This window comes from Haliaeetus albicilla, chromosome 17, assembly GCF_947461875.1.
Source record: "Haliaeetus albicilla chromosome 17, bHalAlb1.1, whole genome shotgun sequence".
In the NCBI taxonomy this organism is placed as follows: domain Eukaryota; kingdom Metazoa; phylum Chordata; class Aves; order Accipitriformes; family Accipitridae; genus Haliaeetus; species Haliaeetus albicilla.
In genome coordinates this window covers 22054251-22075244 of record NC_091499.1, presented here as the reverse complement: position 1 = coordinate 22075244, position 20994 = coordinate 22054251, and the positions used below count along the sequence as shown (strand labels likewise).

Below are 20994 nucleotides of genomic sequence, written 5' to 3'. Positions count from 1 at the left end.
TTCTTGTAGAGAAAATAGATAAAATAATTTATTTTCCATTTCTTGCTCCCAGCAACAACTAAGCTGACTAATTAAAAAAAAAATCAACCTCATAGAGATGTCCAGCATTGATAATTTCATTCACAATAATTAGCATTTATCAAAATTATAACCAACCAAAATCAGAGTTCTACACCAGGAAATGGTGGACATTACAGTAATAACTGGGTCCACCTATAACAAATTTGCTTTAATGTCCAGTCTTTTTTTTTTTCCAGACTGTACACACACACAAACGCAAAACCTGGAGACTTACTGTGATCTCATGTCAGTTTAAGTGTGTCTATTTTCCTTCTCATTAAGCTGATTGTTCCTACTTTATACTGGCATGAGATCAAGAGTTCTACCTTCCTGTGTTAATTTACAGAAAAAAATTCTTGTTTTAAAGGTGGATGGAATGGATCTTCACCAATCATAAGCAAATAATTGAATTCAGAATCACATAACTAGAACTTTAACCAGCAAGTGTAAATGAACTAGCAAGATCACACACTTGGGCATTCTGCTTTAAAGAGTCATTACTAACAAAAAAAAAAAAAAAGGAACTTACATCTATTTGAATATGAGAACTGTAAAAACTTTCTGTTTTTTTCCATAGTTAGCCACTCATCAACTACTAGCTGAAGCACTTGTTTTTCTAGGTTACTTGCTTTACTGGCTGTTTTTGGTCTGCAGATGCTGTAGAATTCCTGGTAGATATACTCAAGAGCTTTGGGGATCAAGCACACCAGACCAAGAGAAGGGTGAAACTCCAGCAAATAAATGTTCTTCAAAGTAGGACTTGAAAACAACAAAAACAAAGAAAGAATAAATAGCTCGCAAATATTCTTTGATAAATTGTATATATAAAGAAAACTTGCAATTGCTTAATTTGCAAGAATAAATTGCAATGGCATTAGTGCATATCAGAAATCAATCATCAAATCTAAAAATAGAACTGAAGCCTTAATAAACATAATTATGTTGGAACACATCTAAGTAGTCTCATTTGCTAATAAAAGCAGAAAATGTTTAAAATTCTCTTTCATTAGCTGACAGTTGTATTAACTGCATTTTCACGTCTATTATGCCCACCCGTTAAAACTGCACTTGAAAAATAAGCCCTCAGATAACCAATACAAAATCAAAACGTGTGTCAGGGGAGGAATAGGGCCCAGGAGCTGGAGACAGAGGCAGGAAACCAGAAGGGACCAGAGGCAAGGGGCTGTTGGTTTCTGGGTGTATAATTAGCTGCTATGTAAACAGTTCACATAACCCACAGCGCTGCACAGCTGCAGGATGGGGAACGTGTGGCAGGTCTGTACTGCAGGTAAGATATGGATTCCACGTGTGAAAACAGTACACACACATCCAGCTGGACAGTTGTGCTGGAAAGAGCAATAGACTGTGGCCAAAGGGCAGCGAAAGTTGTGAAGCCAGGTCAGGATACTGATGCAGCAAGTCTGAAGTGAGTAGTCTAACCACAGCACCCACTTTCATCACTACTGTTTAATAGTCTACCCATGGGAATATTAGTGTCCCGGTGCACTGCAAGATGCAATTATCAAATCCATTGTCAAGAAAGGGCAATGTAAACGTGAGGGGGGAGGAACGACTTTCTTCTTTGAATGTTTTTCTGGCTATCTAAATAGCATGAGACTAAATAACATGAGACACTCATCTATTGCTTGATTCACCTTAAGACTGTCATTTTTTCAAATAGTCTTATTTTCAGGTACTGGATCCCAAATTTTTACAATCAATTACAGAAAGCAGAACAGAAAGAGGTACTCTCCAGAGAAATAAAACTGTATAATCACTCATTGGCTAGTATTAAGAGAGATAAGGTGCTTAGTAATACATTATAAGGAAGTCCAAACTCACCTATGCCACCTCTTTGACCTTCCCGCCAAATCTTGTGGACATAATCCCACTGGGCATCTATCTAAAACACAGCAATAAACACAAGGGACATTAGCCAATAAAATTCACACATAGCTAGAAATCAAGGCAAAAACAACTATTCTTTATTTATACATAAGCTGCAAAATTTTCTATTTTTATATATATATATATATGAAGTCAGTTATATATGTACCCACTCTAGATGAATTATTCCTGATAAAATTATTTTGAATCTTTCATATTCCTTCAGAACAAAATTTAAGCTCCAATACTGACAAGGCTCCATTTTTATTGCTAGCAATATGGTAGCATTAGTGGCAACAGCAGCACAACAGTAGCCTCTTGTACCAAAACCCAAACTTCTGTTTGTGGACTAAAAGCCAAGTTACAAATGTTAGCTAATTAAACTTCCCAGCTTGCAGCCTCTGAAATCAAAGCTCAGAGAAAGGAAATATCTTGTGGCAGGATACAGAGTAAAGCTGAGGCAGATTTTTAAACCAGAGGAAAAATGTATTTCAAATGCTGTGATTTAATTATTAACACAGGAATTCACAGCTGTCTGAAATATACTGCTTTTCAAAGTGCACTTTAAAGTGCAAGCTTTGTTTATATTCTTTTTTAATTCTCTTTTCTCTTACTATAAACAGGGCTAGTTCCTTATCCACTGCATTACAGAACAAATATAGATTATAATTTTATTTACCTTCCATGCCTCTCAACTGTTATTTCTAATTGTCTCAAACGGTAGCAGATGTGGCTTTAACACGACATATGAAGCTCTGCATCTTTCCAACATTTTCTTTCTGATATTGATGAAATTATAGCTTTCTGCTCTTGAGCTTCATGCTTTCAATTTACAAAGCAGCCATAGACTTCATTGTTAAATTAGTATTGACCTATCTTAACACTGTAAACACATGCAGGCTATAATCAAAGCTTCCCATTCTGGATTTCATCTCCTACTTCCCCAAGATGAATATACTGTAAATTCAACCTCCTTGTTGGTTTAATATGCCCCTCAGCACTTGGAGGTGAAGTTGTAAACAGATGCGTTCATCTTTGTGGGTGTTGACAAAATATTTAAGGTTGAGATCAAACCATGGACATTTATGCATGATGTCAGTTATTGGTTGGGCAAAGCAAATCTTTCCTCTGGGTCCAAAGCATGTTGGTAAGATTCAGAGTAAACATCTAGAAGCTGAAGAGATATTCAAAAGCATATTTAGAAATTTTTATTCACCCAAATATTCATTCTTTGTTGGGGAAAGATTTCTGAACATGGAGTTTGCCACCTGTATCAAACCAACAGTGACCCAGTATGGCATCTTGTTTCTGGCACAGGATGTTACTTGATGCTTCATCAGAAGGCTCGAGAACAGAACTGACCATATAAGAAATTTCTTCCAAATCTTGCATAATTAACATGGGTTTTTTTCCACTGAAGCATGAAGATTTTTATTCTTCACATTTTTCCCTTCAAAAAGTAAAAAGACAGTGTACTTACTACTTTAAAAACACCTACTTCTTTCCACTCTAATCTATTCTCTATTTCTTTTCCAGCACACACACTGGTTTTGTATCTTTGAAAAACTCCATTTCCCCAAACTGAAAGCTGCAGACTCATCCAAGACTCTCTGTTATCTCATTTGGCCATGACTGTCACAGTTACTTTACATTTTTTGGAGAAACTCCAAAGAAATCAAAGATGTAATTAAAGATGTACAAAGGTGCATGCCCTCTTCAGGCTCCTCTACCAAGAATAGCTGTAAAGTTTCATTTAAGTAAAAATTTTAATTACAAATACCCACAGCTTAGGACAGAAAAAGAAATGTGCCAAGCATGACAGCATGTGAACTCTCCAGATGACATTGTAGTACTTCTTGGTCAGATGGCAATAATGGGATTGAAAATATTAATTGCCTTGCTTCTGGACAAATAGGCCATCTCAATATGAAATGATCTACATCTGGCTATTTTACATTGACACAGAAGTGGAAAAGCATCCATGTTACTTTCCATACTGAGACCAGAAGACTGTGGAAGAGGAAGATGCAGAAGGGCTTAGGAGGTAACTCGGTAGCTGAGAATTCAGATTTCAATGGAAAGAGTAAAGTTCTCTGATTTAGACCTGCCTGACCTGAACTGTTCCAGAGGAAGCTAAAACACTGCTTAAGCCATAGGCCTAAACAAGTTTCATATTGGCTAAGCTAAGCTGTCTCAGCTGCTGGACAAAGAGCTATTGTTTCCTCACTCAGAAAGAACTCAATGCCAGCTGGAACCAAAGCTAGTGAGACCCACTTCCATTTAATTTCAGCTAAAAGCAAAAGACCTTCAGCAACAGCACATCTGTACATTTAATCCTGCCTAGAGAGCTGGGTTGTGAGAGCAGTTCCAGAATATACTCTTTGATGGTTTTGGAAGGGAATTAGTGCATTGTTGCTGTAGAAGTTTCATTCTTCTCTACTGGGAGTTTTTCTTCGAAAAAGAAAGCACATTTCCTTATACGGAAGGCCCGTGACAATAATAAAAGGTAGATTCACAGAGGTAGTATGATCATACAGCAATGGAAAGCGAAGTCTATTGGTGTGAGAGCAGAAAACTAGTGAACTAGGCAATTAGTATTTTATATAGCTCCATCACACAAAGCTCCTCTATGAAAATGGGAGAGTGGCCTTAGGAGATTTCCTAAACTACATACAACTATTTTAGTTTAAAAGGTTTTCTATTTAAAGCCTCTTCAGTGGTACACAGGAGATTCCCTAGCACTCTCTAGCATTCCTATTTTCAGAGCTGCCCTGTGTTACTCCAGGACTGTGAACAAAACATTTCAAGTGTATGAAGGCGACCTCAGTTAGTGCCATTTCTCCCTGCTTCTGAAGTGGACTACCTGCTCCTTTCCACTTCCTGACACTCACAGCATCGTCCTTGGGACTGGCGAGTCCCGTAGTCAGAAATACACTTCCAAGATCCTCTGGGTCCCTTCCTCTGAACTTGTCTAATTTTCATCTTTGAAGATTGAGGTCTTTGGGCAGAAACCCTGTATATTTTCATGTCCCATGGCAAAATACAGACACCTGACTAGATTCAGAGAGAGGAAGTGGAAAGCCCGCGAGATATGCAGCAGCCCTTGTGAATGGTAAAGGTACTAATCACTTAATACGCATTTTTAGTGTTGGTTTGTTTGTTGGGTTTTTTAACTCCATACTAAATCATGGCATTTTTTGCTCAGAGTAACTAATCTATAATACATATAGAATCATAGCTATAGGTTTTATTAATAAATGGATTATTTTTTATGCTGTAACATACAAAACATCTCTCTGGTTCCCGCTGACAAAGGATAATCCAAATGATGCACCTAGCCAGCTGCAGGCTGAGTTTCTCTTCCATGGGCTTCACAAAGATGCAATGACTACAATTCTGACAACAACCATTAAAAGTTTCCTGCACTAGCCCCAGAAAGCAGGGACAGCCAGGACCACAGAAAAAAATTTGCATCTTCAACTTCCTGGTGGCCCAGGCTCCTCAGGGCTGCACCTGATTCTTCCTAGTCTGCATTTGCTCCATTCCTTGGCATGCAAGGAGGGACACAATGTGTGCTGCAGTTTTGCTCTGGAGTTGGCCTTGTCTTTCCCAATTATCCTTCCCAATTATCCAGTGGTGGGTGACTCTCCCTAAGGCCTTGCAGAAGTGCTTCCAGCCCCTGGCACAGCAGCTACCAGAGGCTGCTGTCCGACAGCAAGAGCATTTCTGCTCCCTTGTTGCAAAAGCCACTACCTGAGGTCCTCTGGACCCAACTCACAGCACCCAGCAGCTCCAACCCTCTGCACCCAGCCCAGCACCAGGCACCCAATGCATCTGACGCCTGTACCACCACCCACAGTTGCTGGCTCTGACATCCGTATGTATAGACCTTGGGAAATGCTGTTTAAAAGGAACCTTACGCAACCTGAAGTGAACTGACTGCAAATTACCATTTTCAGTCCAAGAAAAGTATCTGTACCTGGCATTTTTTTTCCAATAGAGCAGTTTCACAGGTCCAGAGGTCAAGCAGCACAGCAAATTGATCCACAGAGGCATGTGCCCAGCGAAGAATATTGCTGCTACTGAATTGCTCACAAGTTACATTGCCTAAGACAAAAAAATTAAGTAGAGAACAAGCAGATGCCAGTATCAGAGGGATTTGCACACACCTAGAGTCCCAGGGCTTGTGGTAATTCTTTTTACTTACAGCACGGGGTTGTGGTTTTTGCTTGCCATGGAACCCCAGGCGAGGAAAAGATTTCAGTCCCATAAGCTTTGGAAGGCCCCAGAGTATTCTGCAAGGCAAAGAACAAGCACACCAGGCATTTGGTTATCTCTTCCATCATCTTTTAACAACTATTCCCTGAGATAAAGGGCAATGGCTGGAGTTCAAAAGGCCTGCATCAAGAGATAAAGTCAGAGAAAGCACAAGAAAACTAGGGGAGGAAAGAGAAGAGAAGCTTAATTTTTCACAGCACCAAATCATGTTGGGATTGTCTTCACCACCTCACCTTCACTCTCAGATCAAAGGAAAATGGCATGGACTACTCAAAGATAAATTTTACAGAGATATAGCAGGGCAGAGTGCAGACCCAGGGGAGGGCTTTCTTTTCAGATGGCTTGCTGTTGGAAAAGCCAGTCTTCATAATTTAAAAATTACTGTGAAGGAAGGAAAAAAAATTACTACAAATGTTTCTACACTAGCAGCCCATGAGAAATCCTTAAAGAAATAATGCTTTCAGATTCTTGTTTGTGATACTGTCTAAATTAGAGCTAATTTTGACAACAGATGATAAATCAAGTAGAGTAAATCTGAAATGTTTAGAGCTGCAGAGTTAAAAATCAGCCATGGAGTAAATAAAAGAGGCTTCAGCAGCTACTCTTCAGCTCCAGACTTTAAGTGTCTTATTTTTCAAAAGCTGAACAAGAGAGTAATTTGAAGTCCATGATCACTGGAGAAGTCAGCATTAAAAGTGTTTGGGTTCATGGCACACAGAAAGAGATCATAACAAGAAGGAGCATAAGGAGCTAGGACAGGTTGTACATGATCAGTGCTCAAGCATGCTGTGTGAGGGTGAAAATGAAGTGACCTGTAAACACAGGAACTGCTATACCAGAGTACCCAGCCTCATTCAGTAGTCTGCCTTCTGTCGTGACAGAATCACAGAACAGTTGAGGTTGGAAGGGACCTCTGGAGGTCATCCAGCCCAAACCCCTGCTCCCAAACAGGGTCACCTAGGGTGGGTTGCCCAGGACTATGTCCAGTCAAGTTTTGAATATCTCCACAGATGAAGACTCCACAACCTGTCTGGGCAACCTGTGCCAGTGTTTGAGAATCCTCACAGTAAAAATGTGTTTTCTTGTGTTCAGATGGAATTTCATGTGTTTCAGTCTGTGCCCATTGCCTCTGGTCCTGTCAGTGGGGACCACCGAGAAGAGTCTGGCTCCCTCGCCTTCATTCCCTCCCACCAGGTATGTATACACACACTGATTAGATCCTCCTGAGCCTTCTCCAGGCAGAACAATCCCAGCTCTGTCAGCCTCCCCTCATATGAAAGATGCTCCAGAAGAAGGTCCCCAGTGAGGACCTTCAGGTGACTTCAAAGAAGGTCCAAGCAGGCATTTAGGCATTCACAGGTTTGTAAAGTTTTTTGGTCATCTTAATCCTCAGCTATGCCCTGCATTCTTTGTCAGAACATTAAATTTTAGGGAAGCATGCTAAAACATCGAAAACATTGCCCTATCAATATAGAAAGTAATTCCAGTGATTTAAGAAATATTTTGTGCAATTCTCTGAATATCATACGTGTTTGTGCCATTTATTCACTGTTTTCTAATGGCCCTCCCCCCATGCTTTCTACAGTTACAAGCTTCTTCCTCCTCACTATTCTAGAACTACAGCTGCTCTTTTTAGAAATCTGTAATATAGTCTGTCTCAACTCAGTTCCTACTATTAAAAAAAGCAGCAGGAAAAAAGGAAGTCTGGAACATCAAATATTTTGCAGCTTCTTATTTACAACTGAGAAAGGTTTAAAAGTGGTGGGAGGTAAATTTAGTTCTGCAGAAAAACAATCCAATACATTAATTAAAAGACATTCAGAAACAATTAACATTTTTCTTTTCTGACTCTCTCTGTGCCTTAAAGATTTGCTTGCTCATTATATTACTTAACTACATCAGTAAATGTCCCTTCTGTGTTATTTTCCAGTCCAGGACAACTTTGATGTCTGTGACCCTGAATAAGTACAAAACTGTGACATTAACAACATGTGACAAGGAATTCCACAGGCTCAGTTAGGTCTTTGCAACACATTCATCACTTAGCTAACTAGGAGGATAAAGAAAGGTCCCAAAAATCCAGTTGGAACTTGGTCCTGCGGAAGTACAGCAATGATTCAAGAAGCCGTAAGATCAGCCTACCTTGAAAACAGCAAACCAAATTATCACAGTGTTTTGGACCTGTAGATATCTTACTTTTATCTTTCTCAGTGTACTGGCTGGCCACAAGCAGCAGCTGGTACTTAACCTCCTTCAGGTCCTCTAAAGCCACATCATATATTATGTAAACCCCTCGCTGGTCCTGTGTGTGAATATATCCATCTTCACTAGTGTGAAAGTCGTCATGGTTTTCCACCTCTGCAAACTCCATGAACTGAGCACTGTGGACCTATGCTGTGAAAAAGAAACACAGAGACACAAGCAGTCAGTTCTGCAAGGATTGCAATTCTGTACAATCAATGTATCTAAGGTTGGACCAGGCCTAGAAACGTGGTATTTAGTCATTAGCAAAGAACAAAAAAATAAAATATTGCCAAAATATTATTTTTTACAGGTAACACCCTACACTGTGGCTTCATTTATACTACCATGGAGTAAGACAAACTGTACAAAATTTCTGTTGTGCCTAGTTTTTCCTTCAGGCATATAAATCCACAAAAGAGCACCAAGAAGGCATCAAAACGAGATTAGCTCTTGAACTAAGGTAGAACATTTTTCCCTTTTTTCTAATTTTGCTCAAATTTGGAAAAGTGTCTTAAATTCTGATCTTCAAATATGAAGGCAACATATTTTTAAAGCCTTCTTGGGTAACTTACACTTGCAAGATTTGGAGATAAGCTCACACACACAAAGACTTTAGCACTAATTAAAAGGAACACCCATTGACTGATGTCCCAAATTGCTGTGACTGCAGCACTTGTTCAATAGAATACTTTTCTAAAAAAATTTCTGCATCTTTAAAAGAGAATCATCTACCTTGGCAGTGAGTCACTAGTTAGCTTGGTAACACCCCGGGCAAGAATCCAGTACTGCATTCAGCAGAAGTGACATTAACATTCAAAATATTCTGTTTCTTGACTAGGAGTGCCACAAAGGGAATTACAGACATCTATGCTTAGGTGTATAATTACAGAAGTTAACCTCCCAGTGTAAACAAACACTTGGGATAGGGGTATAGCAATAGAAGCCTTTAAAAATGGTTCTTCTTGTAAGAAGGTAGCAAGTAAATACAAGCTCCTCATTTTCCACTGTTTGTCTTTACTATTTCCTGGTATGTAATGCACCTTTGTTCTCACTTCAGTGCAAAATAATGGTACACAATGTATTGGGACTCCCTCCTTTCACCTGGATGTTTCAAATTCTATTAAAAGGAAGGATGGAGGAAAGGAAAAGGTATTTGTTTTAGTCATGGAAATCTTGGTCAGATTTAAAAGTACTGGGAAGAACAGCTTGCCAGCTTCATAGATCTATGCTGGATCAGAATTCATTCTTTACCATAAAGTTAATGAGGCAGCCCTGCAAAATGTGCACCTAATTTGAACATAACATTGGATCAGGCTGGTCAAAGATTTTTCTCCCTTTTTCAATATGGTGTTCTGCACTCTCTGTTCTTTCCTTACTTTTCTGAAAAGACTCTTTGTGTCACAGCTCTTAGTAACAGGATGCAGAATTTGCTAAAGGTTAAATCAAAGCCCTTTACAGAAGAATAAATTTTATTTGATTTAGGTAAATAACTGAGCAAATACTGGGCCGACTTCACTATAGTGTTATCAATTAATATGTGTAATATGATTGAAATAACCAGGGAGCTTCTAAAGTCCTGTGTACAGCCCACATCAGTTAATGTTTAAAACAAGCAAACAATAACTAGACATGATTTAGGGTCTAGGAACTATTAGACAATGGGGCTTTATGTTTATGCTTATGTCAGAAAAGGTAATGGATTGTGGTCTGGTCAATAAACCTTGAAGAACCACTTGGAACTGCCAAGATTAGGGAAGAAGTAGGCAAAAGGTAGTTCCTACAGGGGGAGATTGCAACCACTGACTCATTGACCACCTACTCCAGTGATACCACCTACTCAAAAGAAGACAATCAAGGAAGAAGACAGAGTCTGCGCACTAATTTACATGAGGGGTGAAGAAGAAAGAACCAATCTTTAAGGAAAATAACAATGAATATGTATTAGTTAAGCGTATAAATGTGAGGATTTTTGAGACAAGGGTGTGCTGTCTTGAGACAGGCACCCATTCATGCACACCAATGAAATTAATTTAAAAATACCTCGATTCTGTGTGTTACTGGCTTGCACACTGGATAAATGAACCCCGTTTGTGGGACAAAAGGAGAACATCAACATTTTAAGCAACATGACTGTAAGATGACTGTAAGCAATGCTGTCGGTGCCCTTTGTTTTGTATCCACACAATGATGTAATTCCCTTTTTTTTGTCCTGAAGCAGAAGTATGTCAGAGAACGGAATGTGATGGCAGGGGGGAATCCACATTGTATGGATTTTTATTATTTTAATTTCTCTTTTAAGAAAGGGCCTTCCGCCAGACCCAGAAAGACTAACAGCTTTCATAGGTCGGCACCTCCGCGGTCCCTGGAGGAGTGCCTATTTTCTAGCACGGAAAGGATGCCAGCTAACAAATCCTACTGCCTGAACAGAGTCCTGGCTCAGGGGTGTACAACATTCTTCTCACACACACCTCCCAAATCTTCACATGCCACAAGAACTTCAAGTACGTTACTATTTCAGGATTATCACTCCTCCGGTATCCGATTCTGGCATGATGTTGCCATCGCAAACTTCTGAAACAAGGGTGTACTGGGGATGGCTGAGTTTGGCCTGGTATCAGTGTTGAAGAGTGTGTTGGCAACATAGCACCCATTTTTAAAAGAACTGAAATGTTTTCTCCTCCTTCTTTACCGCATCTCAGGCTTACTCAAGGCTTTGAAGGATATCAGTATTCCTTCATCCTTGAAGAGCCAAAGCTACTGTGTTCCTGTAAGTTTTGTCATCTTTTCTTCCCTTTTTCAGCTCTTTGACAGGTATATTTAACACTGGGGGTTTGGTTGGTTGGTTGGTTGGTTTTTGGCTTAGGCCAAGCCATAGCAAACAGCAGCACTTTTTCTGCTACTACTTTTCCAAAGATTTTTGAAGGTCCAAATAAGTTTCAGCTGATTTTCCTTTACCCAGTACTGGCGGATACTGCTGATACATGCAAAGATCCTAATAGGTAAGTTACAGTTTGCTAAAGTTCAGCAAAACTCTTGGGGTTTAGTGGAACCACATGTAATCTAATTTATTATCTCATTGTTTCAGCAATAAAGGGCCATCTGCATTTCTATTCCATGCTTTACTTCAGCTTTGTTTTTAACGTCTTGTTTAATCATTCTGTTATTTCGTCTATGAAGCTCAGATCTAAATAGCAGATGAATGAAGCTTATGATGGTAATATACTACTGTTCCTCAAATATTAGATAACTAGATACTGAAGACCAAAATGAGATAGAGCACTTCTGAGTTGCTTTTTAATACCAGTAAGGGTCTATCTACTCCATGGCAAAATGAATGGCTCAGGTGAACTCTATAAGATGGTAGGTCTTGCGCCCTTCTCTGTATGTTATTAGCCCACCGTACCCAAGATCAGGGATCATCCCTCCCTCTCCTATCCCACTCATATAAGAGAAATGTGGTGTGTTCAAGGGGCTTCGTTTGGAGAGAAGAGTTTAACCCTCCTCTCCCTGCGCCTTAACACCAGCAGCGCTGCACTCCTGGGGCAGTGCTGCCATATCTCCCCACCGTGGGACCACCTTGGGCCTAAGGAGTGAAAGAGGGCTGCACCAGCACAGCCAGTTAGACCAGTTAGAGCCTAGTTAGACCACTAACTAAGGGCTAAAGGCCCCCTATCTGTCCCAGGTAAATCTGTATTTTCCTTAGCACTGTTGTCAATCAATTGTCAATGGTTGGGCAGTACCGCTCCAGGCCCAGGCTGTGTCTTGCTCCCCTGTGCAGACCCACGGTTACATCCCTTGTGGCAGAGGTTTTCAGTGGAGAAAGAAGATGGGGAGGACAAGTCACAGCCTCTTTTCATTCCTCCACTCTGGCTAGCCCACTTCTCAACTGCAAGGAGGAGGTGTACACCCTGCCTAGTCCCCAGGAGAGAGGGGTTGTGCTTTCCCAGAGCACTGGGACTGTGGACTCCTACAGTTCTACACCATTCCCACTCTGTTGTTAAAGCATGGGTTAAAACAGAGGATTTAAACACTCTGCAACAGGAATGCTGCCTTGCTTGCTAAGTACCACTCACACAGGTAACTCTACATAAACAATGTCACTCCCTCCCTTCCTTCAAAAGGAAAGAGAACTTGAAAATAACCATAAGGAGATTTTTCTAGAGATATTTCAGTATAAGTCTTAAAACAATAGCTCTCTTCTCTCAGTTTCTCCAGAAACAGGCCACCCACAGAAATATTTAAATAATATTCTTGCAGAAAGTTGTAAGGGTGAGTTTCAGGGTTTGGCATAATTGGGACAACATCCTGGATTCTCCACCAAGTTGATCTCACGGGTATCCTTCTGAACTGCCTGTTTCTGCAGCCCCGAGCACAGTAAGGCCAGAGGAGTGGCCACTGCAGATTCAGGGCTCCATACTCTGAAATTTGGACACCAGATTTCCAAGATTCTTGCTGACTTTAAAAGCTACACTCCAAATTTCTCAAGCATACAAACCAAGGATGGCAACATTTGCACTGTTGACCTTTCTCAAAGAATATACATTAATAAATGCAGTATCTGTAGGACTTGTGGTTTTGAAGGAAAGCTGATCATTTCTCACCATTTCTTAAAACTCTTGAACAGGGAAACACATCAATATTAAAAATATCTGAATTCTTGTCAAAAGTACTTCTTAATTTGTCCCAGTTTTCTTGGACCACATCAGGATATTTCTCATCAGCCACATTCATTCTGTGAGAAATAGGCAAATGCTGGAGAACCTGGAGTTAAGAACATATCTGTTATTATTCTCTCAGTCATTTAGAAAGCATACAAAGTATTCAGTTGCAAATTTAGTAAGAAAATAAAACACAAAAGAGAAAAAGCAAACCATAGTTATCCATTGTGTATAATTCCAGAAGTTTATTTACTGTCAATGACTTGTAGCACTCACATAATAAAATCATTAAAGAAACTAGATAAAATAAGGAAGTATTCAGATTTGTTTTCAAAAAGTGATGCTTAAAAAACAAATATTCCTGAAGTCAACAGACTGCTCATTGAGATGACTCAGCCCCTTGAGGGTGTCCTGCTCTATCAAAACATTATCACAGTAATAATACAGAAAAAACATCTCTCCAAGCTTTCTCCTTCTCATCCTGGATCTCCTCAAATCCAAGCAGCCCAACACTATCTACACTGCACCCAGGGAGCTCATTATTCCACTTACCTGAATTCAGCTTTATCATTGTAGTATTTTCTTTCTAGTAAAATCAGTCTGCTAGAAGAATTGAAAGTCATAGGTACGTAGTCTAGCAGCAGAGGCAAGGTTGCTGCTGTGTGCTCCCTTCTCAGGCAGCTCTCTAACTCCCTCTGCACGACATCAGCCTGAATAACAAGAGGTTTTGCTTCTGTCCCCTGCAAACGGAGCACGTGTTGAACACATCTCGTTTTCAGGATACAAAAACAAACAAACAAACAAAAAGGTGGTAAATACAGAAAAATGTTGAGGCTTTGAATTTAATCGGGAGTTGTTGCATAAACAAACGCTCCAGAGCCGGGTCCACATTATTATTTGAATAAATGAAAGGTTGTGCTCTTTTACTAATGTGCAAACAACATTACGAGGCTTCCCATTCTGTCTTTACAGGCCCAGATTCCAAAAAACATATCATTTTCCCTGATTTTAATTTTCAGTTGCTACTTGGTAAAGAGCAAAGAGAATTCTTTTAAGCCAGTGTACATTTTAGCTACCTACCTGTAAGCCTTTCTTCAGTATTACCTCCCTTTCTTTTCTGAAATAAGATGCATCCTTTGGAATTGCAGCAGAACAGCAGAAAAAAAAAGTTCAACAGGATGTTACATACAAGCTGGTATAAACCAAACATTTGTCAGGCCCAACACAACTCAGATGGTGAAGTTAACAGTAAGCAAGTTTAATGGTATGAAAAATCTATAATAAAGCAGCAGAATTTATTTAATTAGCAGACATTTTTTGGCAAATGGTTTGCTTCCACCTCTATTTTTTAGTCAAAGCCCTTAAAAAGTCCATCTGGATGCTTGTCAATCCTATGGACACATTATTACAACCCACAACTCTGCAGTGGAGTTCCTTGACAAATGTCCTTCACAACTTCCTCCCTAATGTGCCTGTATCACAGCAGGAGAGGCTGAGAAAACTTCTGGAGGAGAACTATTTTTTAATTCTCATGTATCAACATTGGACATGAGCAAAATGTTCTTCACTGAGAGGGTGGTCGGTCACTGGAACAAGCTCCCCGGGGAAGTGGTCACGGCACCAAGCCTGTCAGAGTTCAAGGAGCACTTGGATAATGCTCTTGGTCATCTGGTTTAGTTTTAAGTAGTTGTCCAGGTTTCAGCTGGGATAGAGTTAATTGTCTTCCTAGTAGCTGGTACAGTGCTATGTTTTTGAGTTAGGTATGAGAAGAATGTTGATAACACACTGATGTTTTCAGTTGTTGCTAAGTAATGTTTATACTAAGTCAAGGATTTTTCAGCTTCTCATGCCCAGCCAGCAAGAAGGCTGGAGGGGCACAAGAAGTTGGGAGGAGACACAGCCAGGGCAGCTGACCCAAACTGGCTGAAGGAATATTCCATACCATATGGAGTCATGCCCAGTATATAAACTGGGGGGAGTGGGGGCAGGGGGATCGCCGCTTGGGGATTAACTGAGTGTTGATCGGCGGGGTGGTGAGCAATTGCATTGTGCATCTTTTGTATATTCCAATCCTTTTATTATTACTGTTGTCATTTTATTAGTGTTATCATTATTATTATTATTAGTTTCTTATTTTATCTTCTATTAAACTGTTCTTATCTCAACCCATGAGTTTTACTTCTTTTTCCATTTCTCTCCCCCATCCCACTGTGGGGGGTGTGAAGTGAGCGAGCGGCTGCGTGGTGCTTATTTGCTGGCTGGGGTTAAACCATGACAGTAGTCCTGCAAGGAGCAAGGAGTTGGACTCAATGATTCTTATGGGTCCCTTCCAACTTGAGATATTCTATGATCAATATACTTAGAGGAAGCATACATTACATAATTTTAATGTAACTGAATAAATTGAATTTATGAAAATTAAAATAGGTGAAAACTGGACCATTAAAAAAAAGGGCTCCTAAGCCTTGTCCAAGAGCAATACAAGGGAAACTCCACTGGAACACTTCAGAGCCCTAAAGAGGTAGGACCGGGACGGGTTTTATGATCATCTACCACTTCCACTGCTCTAAGGCAGGAAAACGTAAATCTGTTCCCTAAAGGTGTTTGTCTAACCTGTTCTTAAAGACAGGTGGTCATCACGGATGGTCAGCAACCTCCTAGTCTAGATAGCAGTGTTTATCTTTGGAAAGCCTGCATTTTAGCCCATTATTTTCTGTCCTATACATAAGTGCAACAGAAGTTTATTCCCTTCATCTTTACAGCAATCTCCCATGTTTCTGAAGACTTAGAATCTAGAGAAAATGGAGTGGAGACATAAGTCCAGCTCCCTTCCTTTTTGTCTCAAGTGTCCTAGTCAAGTGTTCTTCACCTCTGTTTTCCTCCACATATTCTGCAGATGGTCTACAGCTTCCTTGAAGCATAGTGCCAAACCTGGGTACAGTGTCATAGCTTGCATCTCATTATCGCTGAGGAAAGTAAGAGCAGCTCTCTTATATACGACCATTCTATTTATACACCCCAGTGTTATGTTTGAAGCTACTTCCTCTTCACTATAAGAAGGAAATACTTGACATGGTAAGGAGATTTAAAGTTTTGTCTACAATATTCAACACAAAATCAATTTAGTTTATGTTTTGACATTCCCTTCCATTTCAACCGTAATTCTGTGGTAGACACACAATGGAAAAGCTGCTATTCTTGGCTCTCATGTATATTCAGGTCTCGAAATTGAAGAATTATATAGACACATGACTTTTGTGTCATGACCAAAAAAAGCCAAGAAGAGATACAATGCATTACTATAATCTCACTCTCTCCTTCATTCCCCAGCAAACTCTTGTTACCTGTATGCCCTACTTGGTGTTCCCTGGAGTATCCTGTTGTCTTCTATTTCTGTCTTTAGCTCTGCCAGCTATGCTGCTAGTTCTTGTTCCAGCTGCTGCACCTTCTCAATAGAAGAGATCTGGTATACTTCGTTCATTTTGCCTATTTCAGTTTGGCAGACCAAAAGACAAAGCAGTCAAGAAGTTCCTTTCTCAAGAGCAAATCACTTTTGTGAACTCTGGACCTGGACAAGTGTCCAGGTAAAAAGCACAAATTCCCACTCCTATATAGACAGTATATAATAAGCAGCAAAAGAATTGTTTATTCAGCATCTCCTTTAACAAAAAGAATTTTCTTTTAATATCAGGAACAGAACTGGGTGAATATGATTTTTCCCATTTTGATTGCCAGCCTGAGGAAAATAGGAGAAAAACTGTTTTGGGGCAAAAATTTTCAAGTATCCTTCTGCATCCCACTAACAAATGCTATCTCATCCCTCCTTCACCCAGTTTCTTAAGGACACTTCAGGAAGTTTAGGTAACCAAATATTAAACTTGATGTGCCGAATAAAACATTTTACAAAAGAATTTAAACTTTTTGCTTTCATTTTTTCAAAAAAAAAAAAAACACTGACATTCAACACCTACTTTCTCCCCATTTCTCTCACCTGAAACGATTACTTGAAGTTGACCAGAATAAAAGGAATGAAAGAATTTGCAAGAAATGCAACTTTTTGACAAATGTACTTTCTGCAAAAAATTCACAAATACCAAATTCACTCAGTTCTAATGGGAAACACTTGCTTTGTGAGAATCTCTAAAGTAGGCATGCTCTCTTCCCAACATCTGGAATTACAGTTATTCTATTCACTTGTCAGTGAGGGACATAATCAATTAGAAACTAAAAAAAAGGAAATTGTCTTTCTAAGGGAAGAAGCAAGTCATTGCGGAAAGATTTAGGGTTTCTTTCTTGGAAGCAAAGGGGAAGAAGAGGCTAGTTCGTTTGTAATCAATCACAGAGCAACCATCTGTAGCATCTATTTCTCAATGGTTTGCAGAATCTGTTTGGCTGCTCTGGGCATGTAGTTTCTCCTTTTTTCTTTCATGAGAGACCACTGAAAGGTAACAGCTGTTGGTCCAGTCACAGATTTGACTTGACAAACACAAGAGATGGTCAAGAGGCTCAATACAGCAGTGTAGGATGTACCTTTTGGGGGCTTTTCTTGGTTGATGGTACCCCAAGGTCTTGGGCAAATCCTTGTCTCTTGTTACGGGACTGGCCTTGCTGATAATAACGGCTACAAACTAAGCAACCGTGGGAAGGAATCAGAGAATTCAGATCTCTGCACTTGAATTTCACAGCTGAGAGAAGAGGAAATTCAGGTAAAAAGGAATACAAAGAAACACCAGGGGACAGGATGACTAAAATGAAGAAGGAAGTGTTACCTAAAAAACCAGACTAAAAGATTTTACTGAAGGCAGCCGGGGATCTGGGTGAAATCAATGAGAAGCAGCCAGTATATTCATACACTACAAACAGATGCCTATGTGAGAGCTTGGACTAACAACATAAGACATGAAATCTGACACTGTAAGCATAATATAAACAAGGCAGAATAGCAACCACGCCTTGGCAGCAGGATATGAGATGCTTTGGAAAGACTGAATTTATGGTAAAGGTACTGAGATAGATTTTAATGAATTGGCATTTATGAATGGCTAACACTATTCAAAAGTCAAAGGGAATCTATGTGCATTAGATTTACTTACTTTGGGGAATGAAGATAAAGATTTTTACTAGATTAGTACTAAAAAAAAAAGTCTGCTGTGCTCTACAAATGCCTTCAATTAGTCACTGAACTGAGATCATATTTCAGACAGTTTTGGTAAGTAGTGAGAACACTGGAGAAGCAATCATAATCTGGGTTAGAAGAAAAATCTGGGAAGAACAAAACCAAACCTGAATGTAAAGTGTTAACATCCAAAAAGATCTAATTTAGAGAAATTAATGAAAGTAATTAGAAAACTCAAATGCAACTAATACCTTAAGGATTTCAACATTGGAGAAGCTGGAGAATCTTTAAATCAATGGTAAAAAGCTAAATGGAACTTGCCCTCAGAATAAAAGCAGGGAAAGAGGTTGGAAGCAAGAATGCTGGAATCAACCAAAAAGTCATGAAGAGTAGGCAGAGAACCACAACAGGAAAAAAAAAAACAAAAAGAAAAAAATCCTGAAAAAATCAGAGGGCTGGGAAGCCCTGAACTAAAGCAAGAAATACCAGCTAAATTAAAAATTGCTAAGGAAAATAAAGAGCAAGCAGTTCTTCAGCTATATAAATAAGAAGGATCCACGATAAAAGAAATGATACCACTATGCAGGCAGTGGTGTTCAGGTAAAAATAATTCAGATATGGCTGTAAAACTAATGCCAATTACTTAGCTTAGCTTTTTGAGAACACAGAAGTAAAGTTAGGGTAGCAGAGTGATGCAGTGGGAATATAACTTACCGTTTTGGGGTATAGAGCAAAACTTTTGGCAAAATAGTAAAGCTGCCCATAAATAAATTCAGGCTGCAAAAAGAAGTCATCTTAAATACCAGCAAAATAAAATCCTATAGTAGTCTGTGTCTTCCTGAACCACACAGCACCAAGATGCTGATTTCCTAGTTTCGGATCAGTGAGACTACTCATCATGGGGAAGTTATGGTAGGCATGTTCTCAGGCCCAGGACTTACCCAGTACTTCTGAAGATTTTGAATAGCTAACCCAGGATCCCCAGAAATCAGAGGAAAGAGTTCCACATTGCAGCAGAATTTATCTGGCCAAACTCTTGAAGGTACAGTATAAATATCTTCATTTTAATTCATCAGTCACCCCAAACTCCCTCTGTAGTCAGTAGAGGGAACCAGGCATTTGGGATAAGATTCATCTGACCTGTTTTAGCCGTTACCTTAGGGTAACACTTTCAGAAACACTTGCTTCTCTCTGCAGATGGAAGAGAGACTACAGGACCCACACGGGGAGCCCACGCAGACCTTCAGATAAGCACCAGGGCTGCAACCCAAGTGACTTGCAGAAGCTTCAACAGGCCCCAGCAGAGGATACTGTAGAGGCAGCCTTGCCCACTTCAGTGCAGGCAAGCTGAGGAAAACAGAAAATGCTTCATCAGAAATAAGAGCATATGTTTTATTACCCCCACATCTTTGTTTTTTTCTGCTATAAAAATCATCGTGTGTTTGTACAGTATTCTTATTCTGGGAATGTCTTTCGGTCCACATAAACATCTGCACTTAGTTACATTAGCCAGTATCCAAATCCCAGCGAGATCTCGCTCTGATTATTTTGCTGGGAGTGTTTTTGCCAGCTTCTATTCCCAGAACACAGTGGATTTATAGCTTCTTCCAGCCTCCAGCTTTGCTGGTTAGAAGATTGTAACACACACGCTCAAACTGAATGCCTTTTGTACTAGGACAAAGTCTTTCCAGCAGGCTTAAGTAACAAGCCATTAATTTGTGCTAGCATATTTCATTAGCAGCAGGAAAGTGAACTATTGTTGCATACAATTTGCTGGTCTGTATTTTTAATTATACTGTTTGACCTACGTATTTTGTCCATTTTCGTTAATGTCTAGCCATCCCTAGATTCAAATATTAACAAAACCTGCTGTGGCAATTTTGCATAACTCAGCGTAAGAGAACCCGAATTTTGAGTAAATAAACCAATTAATCTTTTGGGGGATCACTGTGTGTTTTTGTCTGCTGCCCTGTATAGCTAGATTCAAAACATTCATAAAAAAAAGAAATATACAGTTTTGTGTGAGAAGACAAACAAAAATATGCAGGACATAAATCAAAACAAGGATTGTAAAAGAGTAAAGCAAGCACTTACTAAGCCAAAACATATTGTTCTTGTGAAGAAGCCTGCTCTGACCACTGTGCTTTCTCCAAATGTGCATTTATGGAGTTCCAGGCCAGAACTTTTTTGGAGCATGAGACATGAAGCATTCAGATCCCAGCAAAACTCACTGCGATCTGCCTGCCTAATTCTCACAGAGCTGAACCTCGCCAACACTTGTGCACGAGCTTAACTTCACCACGGTGGTTTCTGCAGAATTATTCATTGCTGTATATTTCTTTGAAGACTTATTTTATGTGATTGACAATTGCCTCAAACTGTCAATATGCTAACAAAGAAATACATAAAATACATAAGCTGATCTCCTACCCTACCTCCCCCCCCAAGATACAATCTGAAAACAAATTTTCTGCATTTCTTCAAGTAAGAAAACTTGTTTGGGATACACTTCTTTTGAATCTGGTTTGACTCTCTCAGCCCATGCTGAAGCACATCTGCTTTGCTTTAGTGTGTGAAAAGACATGCACTAGAGAAATAAAGGCTCCAGAAAAAAAGCAGCACAAAAGAATTATTAAAATACAATGAAATCTTCTGAGTTGAAATACAAGTGATGTACCCCTGTCAACTAACATAAGCTCGCATGTCATCCATTCCTGTTTTCCCGTCTCCAATCCCAGGTCCTGGCTCTCA

At 39.6% G+C, this 20994-nt stretch overlaps 1 non-coding gene across 3 annotated transcripts; it reads right to left on the bottom strand.

Annotated features, from left to right (window-relative positions):
- Window positions 1-2121: 2121 nt before the first annotated feature.
- Window positions 2122-20645, bottom strand: CCDC162 (coiled-coil domain containing 162). Of its 3 annotated transcripts, XR_011328465.1 has the most exons (4): window positions 13680-20645; window positions 13071-13230; window positions 8422-8619; window positions 2122-6054 (listed from the first exon to the last, which is right to left on the bottom strand). It is a non-coding gene; the product is annotated as a coiled-coil domain containing 162 (transcript). The 3 variants fall into 3 exon arrangements; XR_011328464.1 differs by having other exon boundaries at window positions 2122-8619; XR_011328466.1 differs by having other exon boundaries at window positions 2122-8614.
- Window positions 20646-20994: the final 349 nt, after the last annotated feature.